Source organism: Podarcis bocagei (assembly GCF_964188305.1).
Source record: "Podarcis bocagei genome assembly, chromosome: 6".
Taxonomy (NCBI): Eukaryota; Metazoa; Chordata; class Lepidosauria; order Squamata; family Lacertidae; genus Podarcis; species Podarcis bocagei.
The window spans coordinates 36,006,089-36,025,426 of record NC_138130.1 but is presented as its reverse complement, the minus strand read 5'-3'; the positions used below and the strand labels follow the sequence as shown (position 1 = coordinate 36,025,426).

At 42.4% G+C, this 19,338-nt stretch overlaps 1 long non-coding RNA gene across 1 annotated transcript; it reads left to right on the top strand.

Annotated features, from left to right (window-relative positions):
* LOC308588630 lies at positions 1 to 12,940 on the top strand. Its single transcript, XR_014008839.1, has 4 exons — positions 1 to 162; positions 6,120 to 6,225; positions 11,274 to 11,354; positions 11,675 to 12,940. It is a non-coding gene; the product is annotated as an uncharacterized lncRNA (long non-coding RNA).
* The last annotated feature ends 6,398 nt before the right edge of the window (positions 12,941 to 19,338 follow it).

The window sequence follows — 19,338 nt, the reverse complement described above, 5'->3', positions numbered from 1 at the left end:
CAGATATTGTGAACCTGTGGAGTCCTGCAAAAAAAAGACAGAATCCAGCTCTACCGGTCGCTTGATGGTTTGGTCACAGAAACAAACTGCTTTCTTTACAATTCAGTGTGTGTCTGATTAGAAATAAACCTCACTGAATTCAATGGGACTTGCTCCAGGTATGTGTGTATAGAACTGCAGTCTTAAGCACTGTTCTTGAGTAAACTAAAGGGGCAAGGCTTTTTAAAAATGTGTTATGGAAGGGGTTACTGGGTTGTTGTTTTATTTTGATTACCGTATTGGCCCGAATATAAACTGCACCTGCAAATAAGCTGCACCTTTAAAATTCATGGGGGAGGGGAGACAATACCCAAGTATGGGTACCATTCCCCCGTGCTCCTGGGCCAATACCCAAGTATGGGTACCATTCCCCCGTGCTCCTGGGCTGCTTCCGGGGGGGGGGGCATGCCACTTTGCCAGCGGTATAAGGTCATGAATATAAGCCTCACTTTAACTTTCCACAGTTGGAATTGGGGGGGGGGGGAGTGCGGCTTATATATGAGCCAATACGGTATGTATTTTGTGATTTTATATTCTGATTTTATTCTGTGAACCTCCCTGAGACCTGTGGGTATAGGGTGGTATATAAATTCAATAAATAAATATATAAAAATATATATGAAAATGATAGCAAATAAATAAATAAATAAATAAATAAATAAGTCATTGCCCATTACAACTATTGCGTTATAGTAAAGAGACATGGAGAAATAGTGATCAAAATAATCTAATTTCTGGTGGCTGAGGTAGGGGAGGGAATAGAGATAATTATTAAAAGATGCCCTAAACTAAGGACACATCAGTGAAGGTGACAGATCAGTGTTTTTCTTTGTAAGTAAAGATTATTATGATTTTTATTTTTAAAAAACCTTTCTCCAGAAGATTCATTACCTTAGCTTACCCCAATACTATATTCATTGACTGAGCTAGTGAAATGTACCAGACTGGAAAAAGACACACACATTTATTTTGCTTAACTGGCTACTGCTTCTTTGCTTCTTACTCACCAGGAGCCAGATTTTTCTTGAGGCAATGTCTATTCCTATTGAAGGAGCCATAAAGTTTACTACCGCCAAGCAGTGACTTGCTCCATTTAAACATGATTCATTGGGAAGCCTGTTTTGCATCAGTTAACATGCAACATTCACACTTTTTGTTAGGGGGGATTCACTGCTAAGTTTTGTAACTGTCTCATTTTGGTGAGACAACTTCTGGAGTCACAAACCTAAGGGGCACTGGATAGTACAGGTGCTGTCCCTAATGTCCTCTTCTACTCCACCTGACCTTCCTTCACTGAATGGAAAGGTCTGAAGAGGGATTCCAAGCAGATACAGCTGCATTGACTTAGAAGACTTCCCATGACCATGAACCCTGGTAATGCAGGGTTCCTGGCCATGGGGAAGATTCTAAGCATATTCACCTGAGTGGGTGAGGATCCCTCCTCAGATATTCTCACTCAGTACTGGAACATCTGCAGGGCCACAATTTCTACATCCCTGAAACAGAGATAGCTTTTCATAAAATCCAACCTTGTCTCTATAGACATTGTTAAGCTTCTCTTCCAAGCAGGCCTGTGCTTGTTGTAAGTACAGGAACCATTTCTCACAATGTTTGCCAAGACTTGCTGCCCCAGAAAAGAAAAGACCTGTATGGGGTGAACCAACATCTGTGCCAGTGCAATGCCACAAGGCATGATGTTCTGCCCCACAGGAATGTTACAACAGCACTGCAAGCAACAGTGCCTAGGTCAGTATGGAAGACCAGGATGTGCAGATTCTGTAGTTGCAAATGGCTCATGGAGAAGAGTTCATTAAAATGTTCCCTCATGATTAAGTTGCATCTGAAAGGAAAGGCACAGGAGAGTGTTTTCCTGGCTCAGACCCCATCACCTCAGGTCCCAGAAGAAGAAAGATATACAGAGTAGACTGTTCAGCTGGTGGTTGCAACAGGAACAGGAGTGAAGCAACATGAATGGTATCTGTGCTACAGTCAATGGTGAGAACAATGGATGTGGTGATCATAAGGAAGCATAAAGTCAAAAGAAAATGTGATCGACAACCAGAAAAAGTGGGGAATAGAATAGGGACAGTCTGGAAAAGGTTGGAAAAGAAAGGAATAAGAGCAGATTCAGGGGATAAAAGGAATTTCAAACCTTACTTGGGGAAAGACTTGAACCTTGCACCTTGCTCTAGAACAGATTCCTGTGGAGACTTAATAGTCCACAGCAATAACCTGCTGGAAGGGACATCTCAGCAGTTCATCATATTTCCCCAGTAACTTTGATATAAGAGACTCTCCTACAACATCTCTACCTTTCTACTGATTGTGTTCACTTATGCCAGTTTCTTTGCCCGAACAGGCAGTGCTACATATTGAGGCTAACTTCTGGCATCACCATTTAGTAAAGGTTAGTGAAACACTTAGGAAAGCATTTACAATTGTTTCCAATTTCATCTATAAAACCTACCACACATCCCACCCATTACGACTATCTCCAGGGCCAGCCATACTGTTACTAAGTCTCCTCCCATGACAGATGCCAGGGGACAGGGGTCCAGAACTGGTAGAGAACAGAGCTGTGTGTGCCACATAGCCTGGCCTGCCCCTCCTAAGATAACCTGCTGTCTGTAGGTGCAGTGAGGATCAATGTCCTCTCGCCAGCACTGAAGTAAGGCCCCATCTATGCCATACATTTGAAATGGAATGGCAACATTTTAAATAGTCATGGCTTCTCCCAAAGAATCCTGGGACTGCAGTTTGTTAAGGGTTGAGAGACTCATAGAGAATTGCTGGGTAGTCCCTATTCCACTCAGAGAGCTTCTTCCTCTCCTCCTCCTCCTTCTTGTTGTCATATTTATATTCCTCCTTTCCCCCAAGGCAGTTCAATACTCATTCAATCTGTTTAACATTCAATCTGCCTTGCTAAGGAACTCTAAGAATTGTAGCTCTGTGGATGGAATAGAGGTCTCCTCATAACTCTCAGCACCCTTTACAAACTAAAACTCCCATGATTCTTTGGGGGAAGTCATGCATGACACCACCTTCTTCAATGTATAGGGCAAATGGGGCCTAAGATTCAACAGCCTGTCTAGTATGTGGAATGGAAGGTGTGGAGTGCCATCTTGTCCACCTCAGACAGCAAAATGGCTTGACCTGGGCTGCTCCTGGCTGTCTTTCTCGAGCTGTCTTACTGTCTTATAACAGAAAGGGCCTCTCCTGAAAGCATGTATAATTAAGCAGTTTCTAGAGGAATGGAGAATGTTTTTCAAATCATTGCTATTTCAATGACAGCCTTTAAGCGTATTGTTTCAAGTCTTGATATCCAGCAGGCCAACTGCTGTTCCTATGGCCTGAAATGATATACACAGATGTGGCTCCTCCAACATATTAGTCAACCAAAAAAATGTTCTTATTTACAGGAAACACATTTTATCCAGAGAAGCAACAGAGCAACAGAGAATAAAAGAACATGCCGAAGTTCAACGCTATGAAATGGGAGGAGACACACAGTAGTTGTTTATGGGGAACATGCTGTGAGATGTAAGATGTATATATATTTTCAAGGAAGGCAGTTTTTCTTCCTCCTTTCCATATCTCCACAGAGCTAAGAAACATTCTTCCCTAGTTCTCTGAATAAATTACTATGACTATGCATGAAAGGTACAGACAGCTAGCTCATTGCCTTTTGGGATTTTTTTTCCTGACGTGTTTTTTAACCAAATGAACATGTGGCAACAGCATAAAAGAGTAAGTTTGAATTCCAGAGATTCTGTTAAACCAACTGATCTACTCAGATAGTTTGGAAAGGTACCAAACTGACAGATGGGTTCCAAAACAACAGTTTTTAATTTGATTAATTAGATCACTTTTGAAAAGAAAGGAGGCAAAAGGCTGCTCAAGTTAATTTCCTGATTTCCATAATCTCCTCTCGAATAAAGGAGGACAGCTAAGGAAATAGCCTAGATGAATAGAACAACTATGATGCAATATTGTAGCAGAAGAAAGAGAGGTTAGATTTGTGGTGCATTCAGACTTTATGAGTTTTTGTTTTTTAAAGCGATGCGCACTTAACGTTTCAGAAGAGGTGCAAATACATGGATGCATGGAAAAATTTCAGTAATATCTGAATGGCCAGGGGTTCGCCATCCCTGCTGTCATGGAAATCAAAGCATCTTTAAGAAGTGATGTCAACTAGAGGAAAAGAGTGTTTAAGTATATCCTAAGAAGGTGTGTGTGGCCAGCTAGCTTGGGGAGTACGAAGCTGAATAAAGCTAGTTTGTTGAAAATATTGACAAGAAAATGGGACTTGAGCCAACTCACCAAATCACAACTTATTTCCCTTGATGCTGTCAAAGCTGTCTCTCAGTCTTGCCTGCAAGCAGTTGTGCAGAAGACTTAATTTGTCACCTGCCCTCTCCAGTTATAGAACTGTAATAGTCAGGAGGAAATATTCCATGTTGATAGCAGCACTTTGAGATATTATACTCCCAGGAATTGCTGGCAAGTTCCTGTCCATGGGCGCTCCCAAGTCACACAGCTAGGGATGATTCAGTTGGCATTTTAAGGGGAACCCACTTAATCTGCACTTTGCGAAACAATAAGTGAACGAAAAACGGTGATCTATCAAATCTGAATTTTGCTGTGCAGCTCTCCGGTCAATCAATGTGCACAAACCAAAAGTCCAGATTGACAAACAAAGCCAAACCATGGCTTAGCACAGAAGAGGAAGAATTACAGAAAGAATGGAGAGTCCATGAGCCTTTTCAGGAACCCTCATGCTGATCTGTTTGTCCTAAGCTAAGTGTTACATGCACACCAGTTCTATGTATTGATTTCATTATTCATGGCATAATTGACTCAGCTGCCATTGTCAACATTTGTGATTTTTATCTGAAATCCATTCATTTCACTTCTTCTGGAGATTCAGCACTGGCTATCTTTGCTGTTGACAACTCAGCTAGAACATTTCTGTTTGAACCAGGGAGCACATATAAAACAATAACTGCATTTTCTGATGGCTCTTTAGTGGGTAAGTTTAAATGAGAAATGTGTTTGGGCTGAACTCATATTACATTTTTTTAAAATGAGTTTCTAGAAGACCCTTTTCTTTTGTGAAACATTGTTCACTAGTTGTTTCAGTATTTCAAAATTGTAGCAGTGGTTAGAATCAACATGCCTATTGGTTGGGTATACCCACTGGGATTTTTGGGTCTCCGTCTTTGAACAGCTGACTTCCCTGGCTGCCATGCCACAAACTGCTTTTCAAAGTCCCCTCATTTTCAAAGGTGGTATGAGGTTGGTATTTGGGGCTGGAGGTGATATTTAAGACACAGAAACTCAAAGCCCCCTTGGCTTTGAATAACTGCCTTTCGCTCTCTCGTTCCTGCCCAGTGGCTTTTTTTTTTATTTTTTTATTTTTAGAAATGGGAGAGTACAAATAAGGCAGGAATTTCTTTGAGGAACTAAATGAACAAAATTGAGGCTGTGCCATAGCACCATGGGCATGAATAGAAGATATTACAGGTGAACCAGAAGCCTAATGTCAATATTTAAAAGAGGCAAACAAGTCACTCCTACTCATTCAACAGCACAATTAATTCAGAAATCTGTCAACAGAGGTATAAAAGGAATGCCATTCTACATGGTTCGGGGGGGGGCAGTTTGCCAAATAAATGTTTGTTTTCCACAGGATATGGACAATAATATTTGTACAGGATTTCGCATATTAGAATCCTTAATGTTATGTTGAAATCGCCATCATAATCCAAATAGCTTAACAAACAAAAATGGGGAAATGGAGTAACTAGGGGATTCTAGTGATAAAATCCACTTCGATTCACCGACAATGTTCTCACACTAGAGCATGTAAAAAATGGGATATCCTGATGGGGACAGGATCTCTCTTTCCTCCCCAGGAACCCAAAGGGTGGCAATAAATGGAGAGAGAAAATAAATACGGTCCTTCATGAGCAATCCTTTAGTTTACACATACGAAAATAGTTTCTACAGTATTGTTAAATACAGGACATCTAATTCTTTCCCCTGTTTTATTTGTCTTCACCTCTTATGAGTTGATCTAGGAGTACTGAAATTTGCGAAGAAGTCCCCATTCATTTAAATAGGACCTAGTGTTGTACAGTTAACAACCCTACAGTCTATGAGATCATTGCTGGCGTGAAAAGTAAGGTAAATATGATTACTGGATTTGTGTGTATATATATCTCCTGTCTCTTTCCTTGTATTTCATAATTCCTTAGGGTCTTGTTATCCTATGATAGCTACACATGTCCTGGGGTTACTAGCACCATAAATTATCTATTTTCATTCTAACATCTGCCCTGTGGGCTTGGTTACTGTGTTTAATACCTTCCTCAGTGCCAGATGGCTGGCCTTACTTTTTCACCATGCCACTATAAACCATCCTAAATGCAGAGATGGTTTTAGGGTAGTGTGACAGGTTTGCCTGCACTAGGCCAAGCTGAGAGGAAGTGCTGCAGGAGGTGCCACAACAATGATGAACAATAGAAGGCGAGAGGCAGGAAACTCTGGATTTTTGTGTCACACAGGGTGCCAAAGTCTGCCCCTGCTCCAAGGATCTGTGCTCCTGACTTATCTAATGCAGCAGTCTTGAAGACAATCCATGAAACTGTTTTGCTGGAATAGAAGCATGATGGAACTACTTCAGTGATCTGTTATTTACAGCCAGATTCAGCCCAAGTGACTTTGAACAAGTTGTTCTCTCTCAGACTCAATTACCTACATGTAAAATACATCCAATGTGAACACTAAGCTCCCATCTTATAGAGGTTTGTTAGGCTACAGGGCAGAAAGACACCAATAACTTCCATGATGAATGTGTGCTAACATAAACAACAAGCCAAATATTCCTTCCAGTAGCACCTTAAAGACCAACTAAGTTAGTTCTTGGTATGAGCTTTCGTGTGCATGCACACTTCTTCAGATATCTGAAGAAGTGTGCATGCACACGAAAGCTCATACCAAGAACTAACTTAGTTGGTCTTTAAGGTGCTACTGGAAGGATTTTTTTTATTTTGACTATGGCAGACCAACACGGCTACCTATCTACTACTGGAACAAGCCAAATAAACGTTCTTCATGATATAGCCTCTGTGCACCGCAACCCTCAATCAAAGAAAGAAGCTACTGTAAGCCCTGCAGTTTTACCTTTATTGCACCTTAATTTTTAGTCTTCAATGAAGATGCTCATTACATCATTTTTACATGCTTAATTGATCCTGAATCAGTTGCCTAGATATACAATGCTGGATGGTTTAAGATTCAACGTATGTTGTATTACTTTGAAATATTCTAATGACTTGATTGTAATTTTTATTCTGTTGGCATACATTGCCTTGCCATAATTGAGTATAAATGGAAATTAATATGCAGGCAATTATTAAAATGAGGTCTGTGTCTATTCACTTAAAGGTAAGCAAAATACAGATTGACAAGTTAAAATACAGATGGAAAATTGTTTTCTTCTACTATAAATTCTCAGGTGTTAAATGGTTTGAAAAGTAGGAAAACAAATTTGTAAGGTGGGAGTTGGGGAGACGGGGATCTGGCCTTTGGAGGTGGGGACTATAAGCATTGGCTTACTTATGCTGATTCTTCCAAGTAGTGAAATAAATCCAGGAAGTGGGTTTCTCAACTTACTAGTAGTTGTCAATTCCAAATGTATCAGACTGTTTTGTTTTTCTTTGTTTACCCTCTCTGCATTTCTTTTGCCATCCTTTTCAAAAACAGAAAACATACATGTCAGCTCCAATTACTGCTGCTGTCGAAAAATCTCCAGTTACAGCCAGTTGTAGATTACTTTCTTATGGCTGTGGGATCAAATTGTAGATTAATAGTAATGGTATGATATCCCAAGTCGCATGATTCCAAGGTATGTATAACAAAAGCCATCATCACACACAGTGTCCCTGTCTTTATATTCTGCTGCAAAGTTTTAGCTCCCGGTAGTAATGGCACTACCAGTAGTGATGTATGGAAGTGAGAGCTGGACCATAAAGAAGGCTGATCGCCGAAGAATTGATGCTTTTGAATTATGGTGCTGGAGGAGACTCTTGAGAGTCCCATGGACTGCAAGAAGATCAAACCTATCCATTCTGAAGGAAATCAGCCCTGAGTGCTCACTGGAAGGACAGATTGTGAAGCTGAGGCTCCAATACTTTGGCCACCTCATGAGAAGAGAAGACTCCCTGGAAAAGACCCAGATGTTGGGAAAGATGGAGGGCACAAGGAGAATGGGACGACAGAAGACGAGATGGTTGGATGGTGTTCTCGAAGCTACCAGCATGAGTTTGACCAAACTGCGGGAGGCAGTGGAAGACAGGAGTGCCTGGCGTGCTCTGGTCCACGGGGTCACGAAGAGTCGGACACGACTAAACAACTAAAGAACAACAACAACAAGTAATGGTACTGCATTTCATTCAAGCATTTGTATCCTAAATGTCACAAATCTCTCTCTCTAGCCTGTTTCAAATTGTTGATCCTTTGAAATTTGCACGTGAGTCTGAATGGACCCCAAAATGCCCGGCTCCTACCACGAGCCCTCATCATCCTGACTATCCTCTTCCTTCGACATTTATTTAGTGGTAAAGGCTAGCAAAAGATACTGCTGTAGGGTCTCTGTGGAACTGCAAGTACACAAGAGCATTCAGGGGCCACTGAGAACAATGTGAAATATTGTTGGTATTGGATGCAGAGGTCCCTAGGTTACATTGCACTGCCTGTAACATCAGAAGCATGATGGGACCTTTGCTTAAAATGCAGCCAATTAAAATGACTCATAATCTGAAGATCAGTTACAAAATAAATCTTTTAAGCTTTCTTCACTCCTAACCAGGCTTGGAGGGAGTCGTCAGGAGAGTTCTAGAGTTACTACAGAATTCTGCCTTTTAAAATCAATAAAGGCTTTAAAATGCCTGAGAAACCCTACAACTTGTTAACTTGACAGTTTAACCTGAAAGTGTTAAACTGAATTTTCACACAAGTCTGCTTTCAAATTCTTCAAATGTAAATGAAGACAGAACAGTTCTATAACAGAACTATACCACCTCCAAAAAGGTTTGGCTCACTCAGTTTCCAAATAGATAGTATTGTGATCCATTAAACAGAAATGAGACAGATCTGGTTTTCGTAACCCCCAATCCAATTCAAAGGCATCTAGCACAACACCTTTTGCACCTATCCATCTGAAATTTGACAGTATCCCTGTACATGTAAAAGGCTACTGTGCCTACAAAATTCATCAAATTATGACAAAATATTTATAATAGCATTTACCTAAAAAACCCAAAAACCTTCAAAATTCAAGGGCTACTTGCACATACGCAAGCAACCCCCTCTGCACCTATTTGTCTGACATGTGACATGCATCATCCACTTGGAAGGGAATATTAAGCATGCAAATTTCAGTCAGTTTTGCCACAAAGCAAAAAGTCCAAAACTATGTGCTGATTTCCTCTAATAGTCAATGGGGAGACAAGTGAGGTTCTGATTCAGACCCAATATGAAGCTATAGTCCTCCGTATGGGTCTGAGAAGAATCAACCCACTTTTTGGAGCCCTCTAGTTTTTATTTACTTTTATTTATACATTTTAGACAGCTTTTAGAAATGTTCATGGTAACAAAGATACTTAACAAGCTTGCAATATGTGGCTATTCCATGCACAACATGGAAGGGTTTAACCTATCCAGGCTGCAAGGTGGCAACCTTAAGAACCAGCTATAGATTTCTATCTATTCAGAGAATGCATTTAGCTAGTGAAGCTGAATTCACACCAGCCAGTCATGAAGACAGATGAAAATGCTAACAGCTGTTTGAAAATTCAGGGAAGCACATGTTCAAGCTCTGAACCACAACTTGGTTTTTTTGCCCACTGTGTCCCTTTTAATTGATGAAGTGACACATTTAGAATTTAATTCCAACATCATTTCTGTAGCGAGTGTGTAAAAGTAAGAACAAGTTGTTCCATAGACGTCTGTGACGTTAATAATAATGTGTTAATTCAGGAAATAGCAGAGGCAACATTACATTTCTCCAGAGGGAAACAACTTGAAAGAAAGGCATGAAGGTAGAAGAGAAGTTAAAAATCAACATTATGAATAATATGAGTTTTCTAGACTTTGAGACTCTCTGCCTCAGGATCAGGCTGCATGCACAGATCTAAGCACAACTTTCATGCTAGAGAGAAAATACTGATCATGTGTTGGAGAAGAAGGAGAGAAAGGGAAACATTTCCTCATTCCTGTATCATTGACACTGGATTAGCTCCAGAGTTGCATTTCCAAAAATCGATGGACTCATTGGATTCATGGAACGGATTGAAATCCTGTAGAGGAAATTCTGGCAGATTCCCCCTCCTGGCTGCAGCATCATGCAATTCTCCAGAGCATATTTTCATGGGACTGCAAGGAGGATAGAGGAATCAATATCAGCTCCTTCCTTCTTTCCTAGCGAGAGTGCCCCATGAGTTTAGCTTCACTCACAGGAATTCTGGATCCAAGCCACTGTCCCTAATACTGCCAACCATTTGTTTGGCAGAGTGTATGGTGTGCAGAAGTGTCCAATGTGTACCCCTTTGCGTGCATGGATCTAATTTAGAACAGTGGCCCATATGCAGAAGCCAGTTTCCATGCGCAGATCTCTTTTGCTGCACTGAAATCTGACTCGGAAATATTTTTTTTGAAAGACAAAAATACAATTTCATCGTGATTTAAGTTAATTCAATAAGGTCCAGGATCAACATATTCAATACTTTTACACTTTGTTTCTCCTCCCCTGCCCCCAACTTCTTAAATCCAACAGTACCCATTACTTGGGAATACTATAAAATTGATCGTAAGGAAAAAATGGATTTTATTTTATTTTATTTACAAGCAAATTGAAGCTTGTTGAGTTGGCACTATAGGAAGCTGTGTAATTCCTTTGGTAGGATCAAACAAAGACAATTGCCTGCAAAATGTGTTGGTGTTGTGTGTTGTCTCTCAGCCTTTCATATGTAGTCTAAGTGGTTTGTGACAACCATAGTACCTGATTTGCCAGCCTCTTTGAGTAAAATATGAGAAGTGTGGGTGGCATGAAGTCTTCCAGGGATTTGGATAGTGGTGTCACAGAGGGGCAGCTTTTATCAGTCTAGGATCCTCATATAATAGTGAAGCATCACTTAGTATTTTATATTCCTTATCTAATCAGGACTCCAAAGTTGCTGTCTTTCAGAATATCCCGTCTGGCAGGACATCTGTACATGCTCTGAAATCCAAGACTCTGCTTAAGCAAGGAAATTGTAAGTTGCTAATTTAAACTGAGCTTTGTTTCTCATTTGCAAGTCTATGCAAGTGCAATTTTGATGCCTTTCCATTTCCTTCCTTTCCCCCCTCCCTTTCTTATTCTCTAGTAAAATTCCATATGTTTTTACATTTGCCTTTATTGGTTTTTAAAAGGCTATTTTCTGGAACTTCTCACTAAAATCATCCCAACATGCTAGATTGCATGCTTGCAAATCTACCTCTTTGCATTCTAAGGATAGTTCACAAGCTTTTCTTAAGTTCTGGCTTTGAGAAACTAAAGCTCTTCTCTTCTTTCTCTTCCTGCCCCCACCCCAAGCTGGACTGAGGAAAGTTATTGGCAGTAAAGACACTCTCCAAGCAACTGGATCCCTTAACTGGAAGCTGCCTATCATAATTTTTGGGGAGGGGAAACCCTTGCAACAATCTGCCCGCGTAAAAAGAACCAGATCCGTCACAAATGGAGGTCCATTTGGAACAGATTTTCACTTGCAAGGGGGAAAAAACCCCTCCTTTGCCAATGGTGATGGCATGTGTATGTGCAGAACAGTTATTTTAATCCTGTCCTCCAGATCAGTACGATAAAGTAGCCAAGCACCAACCTGAAAATATAGTTGCAGATCAAGTGACGCTTCTGCGGGAAACCTGGGGGGGGGGGACATTTTGGGAGCAGACAGGAGCCTCAAAATGTGGATACCATCCAGCATTCAGAAGGACAACTCACAACTTGGATTGCAAATATGAGGCACCCCTATTATTATCTTCCAGACAATTTAATAGGATTTATTCACATAATAATTTTAAAATTAAGATTGGCTACTCTTTGTCGTGACATTTCCTGAATCAATGAGACTCCCCTTCATAAGTTTCTGTAGCTCAGCTTCTACATTTCAATGACTTCATCCTGTGCTCCTTATGTTGAAAACCACATGCTAGGGGAAACATGTGTAGATCCTTCTTATCTGATCACTGCTCCTCCTTCTTAGCTGATCAACAGTTGGGTGAGAAGAACTGGACCCACCTTTCAAACTACACTGCAGCTATGTGCTGGCTGCCAGGATAGTGCTAAATGTCATTTTTTCCGGAACTACAGACTTCCCCAATATTGACCTCAGAAGAAAGCATTACAAGCTGTTACAATGTATGTATCGGAACCCATTAAAAAAGTCACCAGAATGTGTACTTCCAAACCAAGGAATATTTTTTTCTGGCAACCACTGGTGGTTCTATATTAGTGCTTTTCAAAGTGTCTTCTAGAAAACTCTGGGTTCCTTGGACATTCCCGTTTACCTGGTGCTCCAGAGAAGCAGTGTTTGTTGCCTTGGTGCATTCATGGCCCAGCTCCAAGAAGCATATTTTCTTCTCCTCACAACTGTTGGGGGCCATGCTGGCTTGATGCCAAAGGCCCGTTGGAACAGGCCAACCAGGGCACAGCTGGGGTGAGGCTGACCCGGCCGAAGCCGACTCCACCTTTGTGGTATAAAGAGAGGACCGCATCTGGAGGTTCTCTCCCTTACAGCAGAAATTGTTGTGGGATCTCTACTAACATCTGTAGTCAATAAAGTTGTAGCCAATTTCGACCGAATACAAATGTCCTGTGTCTATGGTTGGTGCCTCACCAGGCTGCAGGCATCATGCACCTGGGCATGCAAGTTACCGTGGGGTGCTCAATGAGAAAACCAGACATATAAGGCAAATCCTGATCTCCCTATCAATGTAGAGCCACAGAGCTTGCTGGGTCTATTCCAGAGTGTGCTCCCTGTTCACATGGGGTGACGATAAACCCATATGCTTTGCCAGTGCTTCATGTGATTTCTCTGCATCTTAGAAGATGTCCTAGGATCTTCTAGGAGACGCTAATGTTCCATGGTCAGCCAATGTGAACAGAGTTAATGGAAAATTGAAAAGCACTGTTCTAAGTGAATCACAATACTTTTGATTCCGTAAAAGTGAGGTTTTATACTTCTTTGAAACTGTTATTGTTTTGAGGGGGGAAAGTAGATAATTCTAAGACGTCTCTCTCTTTTTTTTTACTTTCTTGTCTAAACAGAAATATTGGATAGTGGATTAAATCTATGAAAAATGAGACAACATTTCATTTCTTCATTCCTAGATACCTGGGGATATCTAAATATGATATAACAATGATAATGATAATTTGTTGGCTGGGTGATATATCAGTCATCCTGGTAGGTGAGAGAAAGATGAGTAAAAGCTGGCAAGGGTTCGTTGATTGCATTCTTCCAATATTAAAGCACTCCAGCCACACAAAACACAAAGGAGTAAACCCTAAGAGGATAAGCAGACATGCACATCAAAAACATTGATATGCTGACAAGCTTGAACCTGTCTGTCATATCTGAGCTTTACTCCTTCCTGAGAAGCACTGTGATACAAAGCAGGGTCCGGAAGTTATTAGCACTGTTGAAGAAATCCCATGGGGAAAAGTCAGTCTACCTTCTCTGGAGACACAGGACATGCTTGCCCATATATACAGTGATACCTCAGTTTAAGTACTTAATTCGTTCTGGAGATCCGTTCTTAACCTGAAACTGTTCTTAACCTGAAGCACCACTTTAGCTAATGGGGCCTCCTGCTGCCACCGTGCCGCTGGAGCATGATTTCTGTTCTCATCCTGAAGCAAAGTTCTTAACCTGAAGCACTATTTCTGGATTAGCGGAGTCTGTAACCTGAAGCATATGTAACGTGAATCATATGTAACCCGAGGTACCACTGTGTGTGTATATATATACATATATTCTTGTGGAGAAACAACATAATGCAGACTTATAGCTGATGTACAGCACGGGATTAAATAATTAAATTCAGGCATATCCCTTATTTCCTTGATCTGTCAGATGTGTGTTTCTCCACCCACAGTATCCAGTGATATGGAGCAGGGAAATGTTCAACACAAGGATATCTAGAAAGCAGGGCAAGTATTACTGCATGCTCCAGAGGGAAATAATATAGGAATATGGGGAGCTTCTTTTATACCGAGCCAGAGACTATTGGTTTATCTCACCAGCTATCATATACAATGCGACTTTTTTGATGCATCTGCTTTATGATGTCCCAGAGCAAAGACAGCTGGCCTCCACACAAAGGGACTATACTACTCATGTGAGCGAGAAGCCACAGCCCCCTACGGATGCAGTCTGTTCACTAGTGACGATAAACATTCATAATCCCTGTGCTCCTGTTAAGTGGATGTAGATTTTGCCCTGAATCATGATCCCCGTCCTTTACATTTTTCTAACATATTCATTCATGCATTGGAATATTTAGTCATAGAACTGAATGTCATGGACTGGCTCGATGCAGAGGAGTGATGGAAGACACCAGCCAGGGAACCCCTAGGGAACCCCAGGAGAAGAAGGCTCAGAGCCAGGGAATTGGTGGTAGGATGACAAAGAATTATTAGCAACATCCTCCCAGGGTTTCAGGCAGAGAGAGATTCCTAGCCCTACCTGGAGATGCTGGGGATTATTTACTACTACTACTACTACTACTATTATTATTATTATTATTATTATTATTATTATTATTATTATTATTATTATTATTCCCCACTCATCTGACTGGGTTCCCCCACTCTGGGTGGCTTCCAGCACGTATAAAAACATAATAAAACATCAAACATTAAAAACTTCCCAATATGGATGTCGTCCCAGTAGAGTTGCCTTCAGATGCCTTTGGAATGTTGTTTGGTTTTTTTAAAAAAATCTGTTTGACATCTGATGGAAGGGCATTCTGCAGGAAGGGTGCCACTGCCGAGAAGGCCCTCTGCTTGGTTCCCTGTAACTTCACTTCTCACAGTGAGGGAACCACCAGAAGGCCCTTGGAAGTGGACCTCAGTGTCGGGGCTCGACAATCCAGGTGGAGATGCTCTTTTGGATATACTGTCATTGCACGCACTCACTGAGCCGCAGCTGCTCCCATAGCTTGGCACGGGAAATGCTGTCTTTAGTAGCAGTTCCACATTCATTGTGACAGGGATTTCCATTTAATTTTCTTCTAATGGGGGGGGGGAGAGATGGGGACGACATTTTAAAATAAACAAAACAGCAGTGTCTCCTGTTCTTGCTTGACAGACCTATAAAAAAGCATCTTGCCATTTAACTGAGCCACAAAAGTCTACTTTCAAATTAAAACATTATGAAGCAGACTCACCATAATTTTGTATTAATAAGCACATCTTTGAAGAATTAACTGTGCTATCACTTACATACACACAGAGAAAGGGGGGCAGGCAATTCAACACAGTGACATTGTATGAGGACGGAAAGAATTCTTCAGTCTTGAATGGCTCATGCTGTGACCCCGGGTGCAATTTTGAGAGGGGGGACAAATAGGTGCCCTCACAGCAGACTCCTTCATCGGAGCCTGCACCAGAGGGAGCTGTGCCTTGGCGGCGGCACTTGTGCCTGCCGTAGCTCTGTCCCAGGTCAAGCCTGACCCTGGGGGAAAGAGCAGGCAAGTGGGAGGTAATGCTGTTGCCCACCCTCCTTGCCTGTGAAGCATCTTACACTCGGCTACAGTAGCTCTGCCACCGGTCAGGCCTGACCCAGAGAGCAGGAGGTGAGTGGGCAGAAGCTTCCTCACCCCTCTCCTACCCTGAACTGTAGTGCACGGGAGAAACGCCTCCACGCCCCTTCCCGGGCATTGCGGGCATAAGCTCCACTCTTGCCAGTCATAAAATAATTTCAGATACTATTTACCATATTTTTTGCTCTATAAGATGCACCCGACCATAAGACACACCTAGTTTTTAGAGGAGGAAAACAAGGAAAAAAATATTCTGAATCAAATGTTGAAGAGGAAGGAGGAGGGAGGATCAGCTTAAGGCATCACAACAAGAGGCAGCTCTCCCTCTTGCTGTGCTGGGTTCAGCGGAGCAGCGCAAAGCCTCTTCAGCGAAGCAGGAGGAACTCTCCCACTTCACTGAAGAGGCTTTGTGTGGCTATCCCTGAAGCCAGAACAGCAAGAGGGAGAGCTGTGCAGCCTGCATTCGCTCCTGTGCTGGTCCCGGGGGAGGGGGTTACCGTGAGGCGTGGTCAGAGGGTCGAGGGTCTGGAGTCTGTCCACCAAGGGCAAAGCGGGGTCCAAAGCAAGAAGCCGGGCATGGTCGGGAACTCCGGAAGAACAGGTCTGGGTGCTGGCCAAAACGGCTCTTCAACGACGTTGCTCCTGCAACATGGGACTGGGCTGACTGGCCTTTATCTTCTCTGAGGCCAGGGGCGGTCCCGGCCCCCAGGAGACCCGCCTCTCCTGGCCTTAAGGCAAGCACTCCTCCTGAGAGAAACCAGTTCCCTCCACCTCTCTGCCCTGAGCCTCTGCAGCTCAGGAGAGGCTGGAGGGTTACTGGACCCAGGGGAAGGCTCACCTTCCCCTGACAGGGCTGGGAGAGGCGTACCTGCAGGCAATGGGTCCTCAACCACCTCCAGAGCCAGAGTGGATTCATCTGGTGTCTGCTCCTGAGGATCCGGCACAGGTGCAGACCCTTCAGATTCAAGCCCCTGCCTTGGCTCAGCCAGCCCTGGAGGCGGGGACTCCTGTGCAGGCTGGGACTCCTCAGGTTCAGCTTCTGAATCAGATTCCCAGGCCATCACAGCTCCATAAGACGCACACACATTTCCCCTTATTTTTTAGGAGGGAAAAAAGTGTGTCTTATAGAGCGAGAAATACGGTAACAATTTGCAATGACAAAATGTGAGATTAAAAAGCTGACGGGTGGTTTTGCGCTGAGATTTAAACATCAGCACCAGTTTTGACAATACCAGTCATTTGTTCCTATTCTATACTTATTCCTTCTTTTATTCAGTGTTGAAGATAGGACTGCCAACAGCTGGGGTGAAACCTTATACTGCCCTGCTCACTATAGAGCCAAAGATTGTTTGTTATTAGATGTGTGGTTCATTGTAGAGCCGTCGCACCATGAAATATCAGCAGTGGTGGCTGATGCCCTCTGGAAATTGTGGGACAGAAGGGAAGAAGGTAAGTGGAGTCAGAGCCAATGACAGCACGAACCAATGAATTTTCACTTTGTCCCCATCCTCCCTCCTGCCGAGTTCTACAAGGCCAAAACTGAGACTAATGAGGAGGAAGCTGACAAGCAGTGCCACCCCCTGGACAGGAAGCAGCAAGGCAGATAGGTGGAGGCTGGCTGATGGCAGACTGAGGTAGTTGGAGCAGTGCCCCATTCGCCCAAATGACCCAGCCTTCACTGAGTATTGGAGCCCTTCAGTACTCATTCACAGCTAATGTGAATTGCTGGGCAAGACAGTTCTTTGAAAGAGGATTTAGAATACCCCTGTGGGTAGGGGAGGAGATCACCTGACATCATTGGGCAACTCCCTGTCATACTTGGCCTGCAAGGGATGGGGAAATTAATGTCCTGGCCCACCAGCCAGATTCCATTTCCTGCTTTAAACTTTAAAAACAGGTAATCCTGTTGCCTATAGTCTGGTGGAGCTAGAACATATCACACAGTTTGACCAAAATGTGGAACATTTCCCCCGGGAGCAACAGGACTTGATGTTCTCTCAAACTCAGGGGGAATTGTACAGAAAATAAAATAAAAGCATGTCTAGCCCCAGGTTTGTTTGTTTGCTTGCTTGCTTGCTTGTTTACATGGGGGAGCCATGTTTTCTTGTGGTTGCCTGTTTTCAAAAGGAAAGAAATATCTTAGGAGGACCAAAAGTAGTGCTGCAAACTTCAGACCACTTCAAAAGTACATTTATTTGTTCATTTTTACCTTAGCGCATCAGCATAGATATTTAACAGATTTCCTCTTTAAAATCCACAGGATGGATTTGGTGCCATCCTTATGTTTAGCTAATGGTGCATGATGCTGAATCTCTTTATAGTTCAATCTAACTCTGAGGGAAGCAAGGGACTGAACTTTGGGAGTGTGTAAAACTCTCTACTGACCTCACCTGTGTTGCCATAACTCCTAGCAGCCACAAACAGCCTGTTGTCATTTTTCTCCCAAAAGCTCTTGTTACAAGGTATGAATCTGAGTCCCTACATATGTGTCCAGCACTCACCTATGCACACTCCCAAGAGGTTTAGGATCTTTTGCTGGAGTTAATACATGTTATGCTCCACAAAGTTCACACGCAAGAGGAATAAAGCAGGCTTGGTTTATTACATGAACAGAAAGAGGCAGTGTACCGGGATGCTATTTTCAATAGCAAGGTTAGAATCTAAGGGAGAAGGAAATCATACAGCATAAACACACCTTAAAATGAAGAGTTAAAAAAAAGACCCCTAACTATCCCCAGAGCCTGGAGAGTGACAATTTGCCAAAGTACCCATGCTCACAAGAAGAAAAGAAAGGGCTCAACTCAACTTCGAAGCCTCATGGAACAAAGTGAGGGATGCAAAATCTGGACCTCCTGCAAGAGTTAAATTCTTCCCTTAAAATCCCATATAAACCAGGCAACAGAGATCTCTCGCCCATTCTTTTGGTCCAGGTCCAGTGGGGTATGAAGCTGGTCCTTTTTTTGCAGAGCAAACAGGGGGGCCCATTGCTGTTTTGAGCTACCTAGCCATTGAAAATCTAGGGTTTTGGTAGTCTTTTAAATCAATGCAACCTTACGGAGAAGAGAGGGGTCTTTTGGGGTGAGTGCCAAAATATATTTATTCCTTTCTTCCATTATTTCGTACAAATTCCTGTTTCCTATTTTGCTACCTCTACCTAGTTACCTTGTATGTTTCTTGAATCATGTGTTTTACCTACAGGAGATGGTAATTAAAGTTGGCTGGTAGCGCAGGATTGCTGATCTTTCCTTTAGGCATTAGCTCAGGATATTTACTCATAACTGCCAGGACATGCAGAAGATAAGGACTAGTACCAGATAATAGGCTCCTTATTTTATATCAGGTTATGCCAACTGCTCTATCATGATCTATGACAATGAACAATGGGGGGAAATCGTATTTGTGAACACCCTTAGACTATCTGGTGCAATGATACAG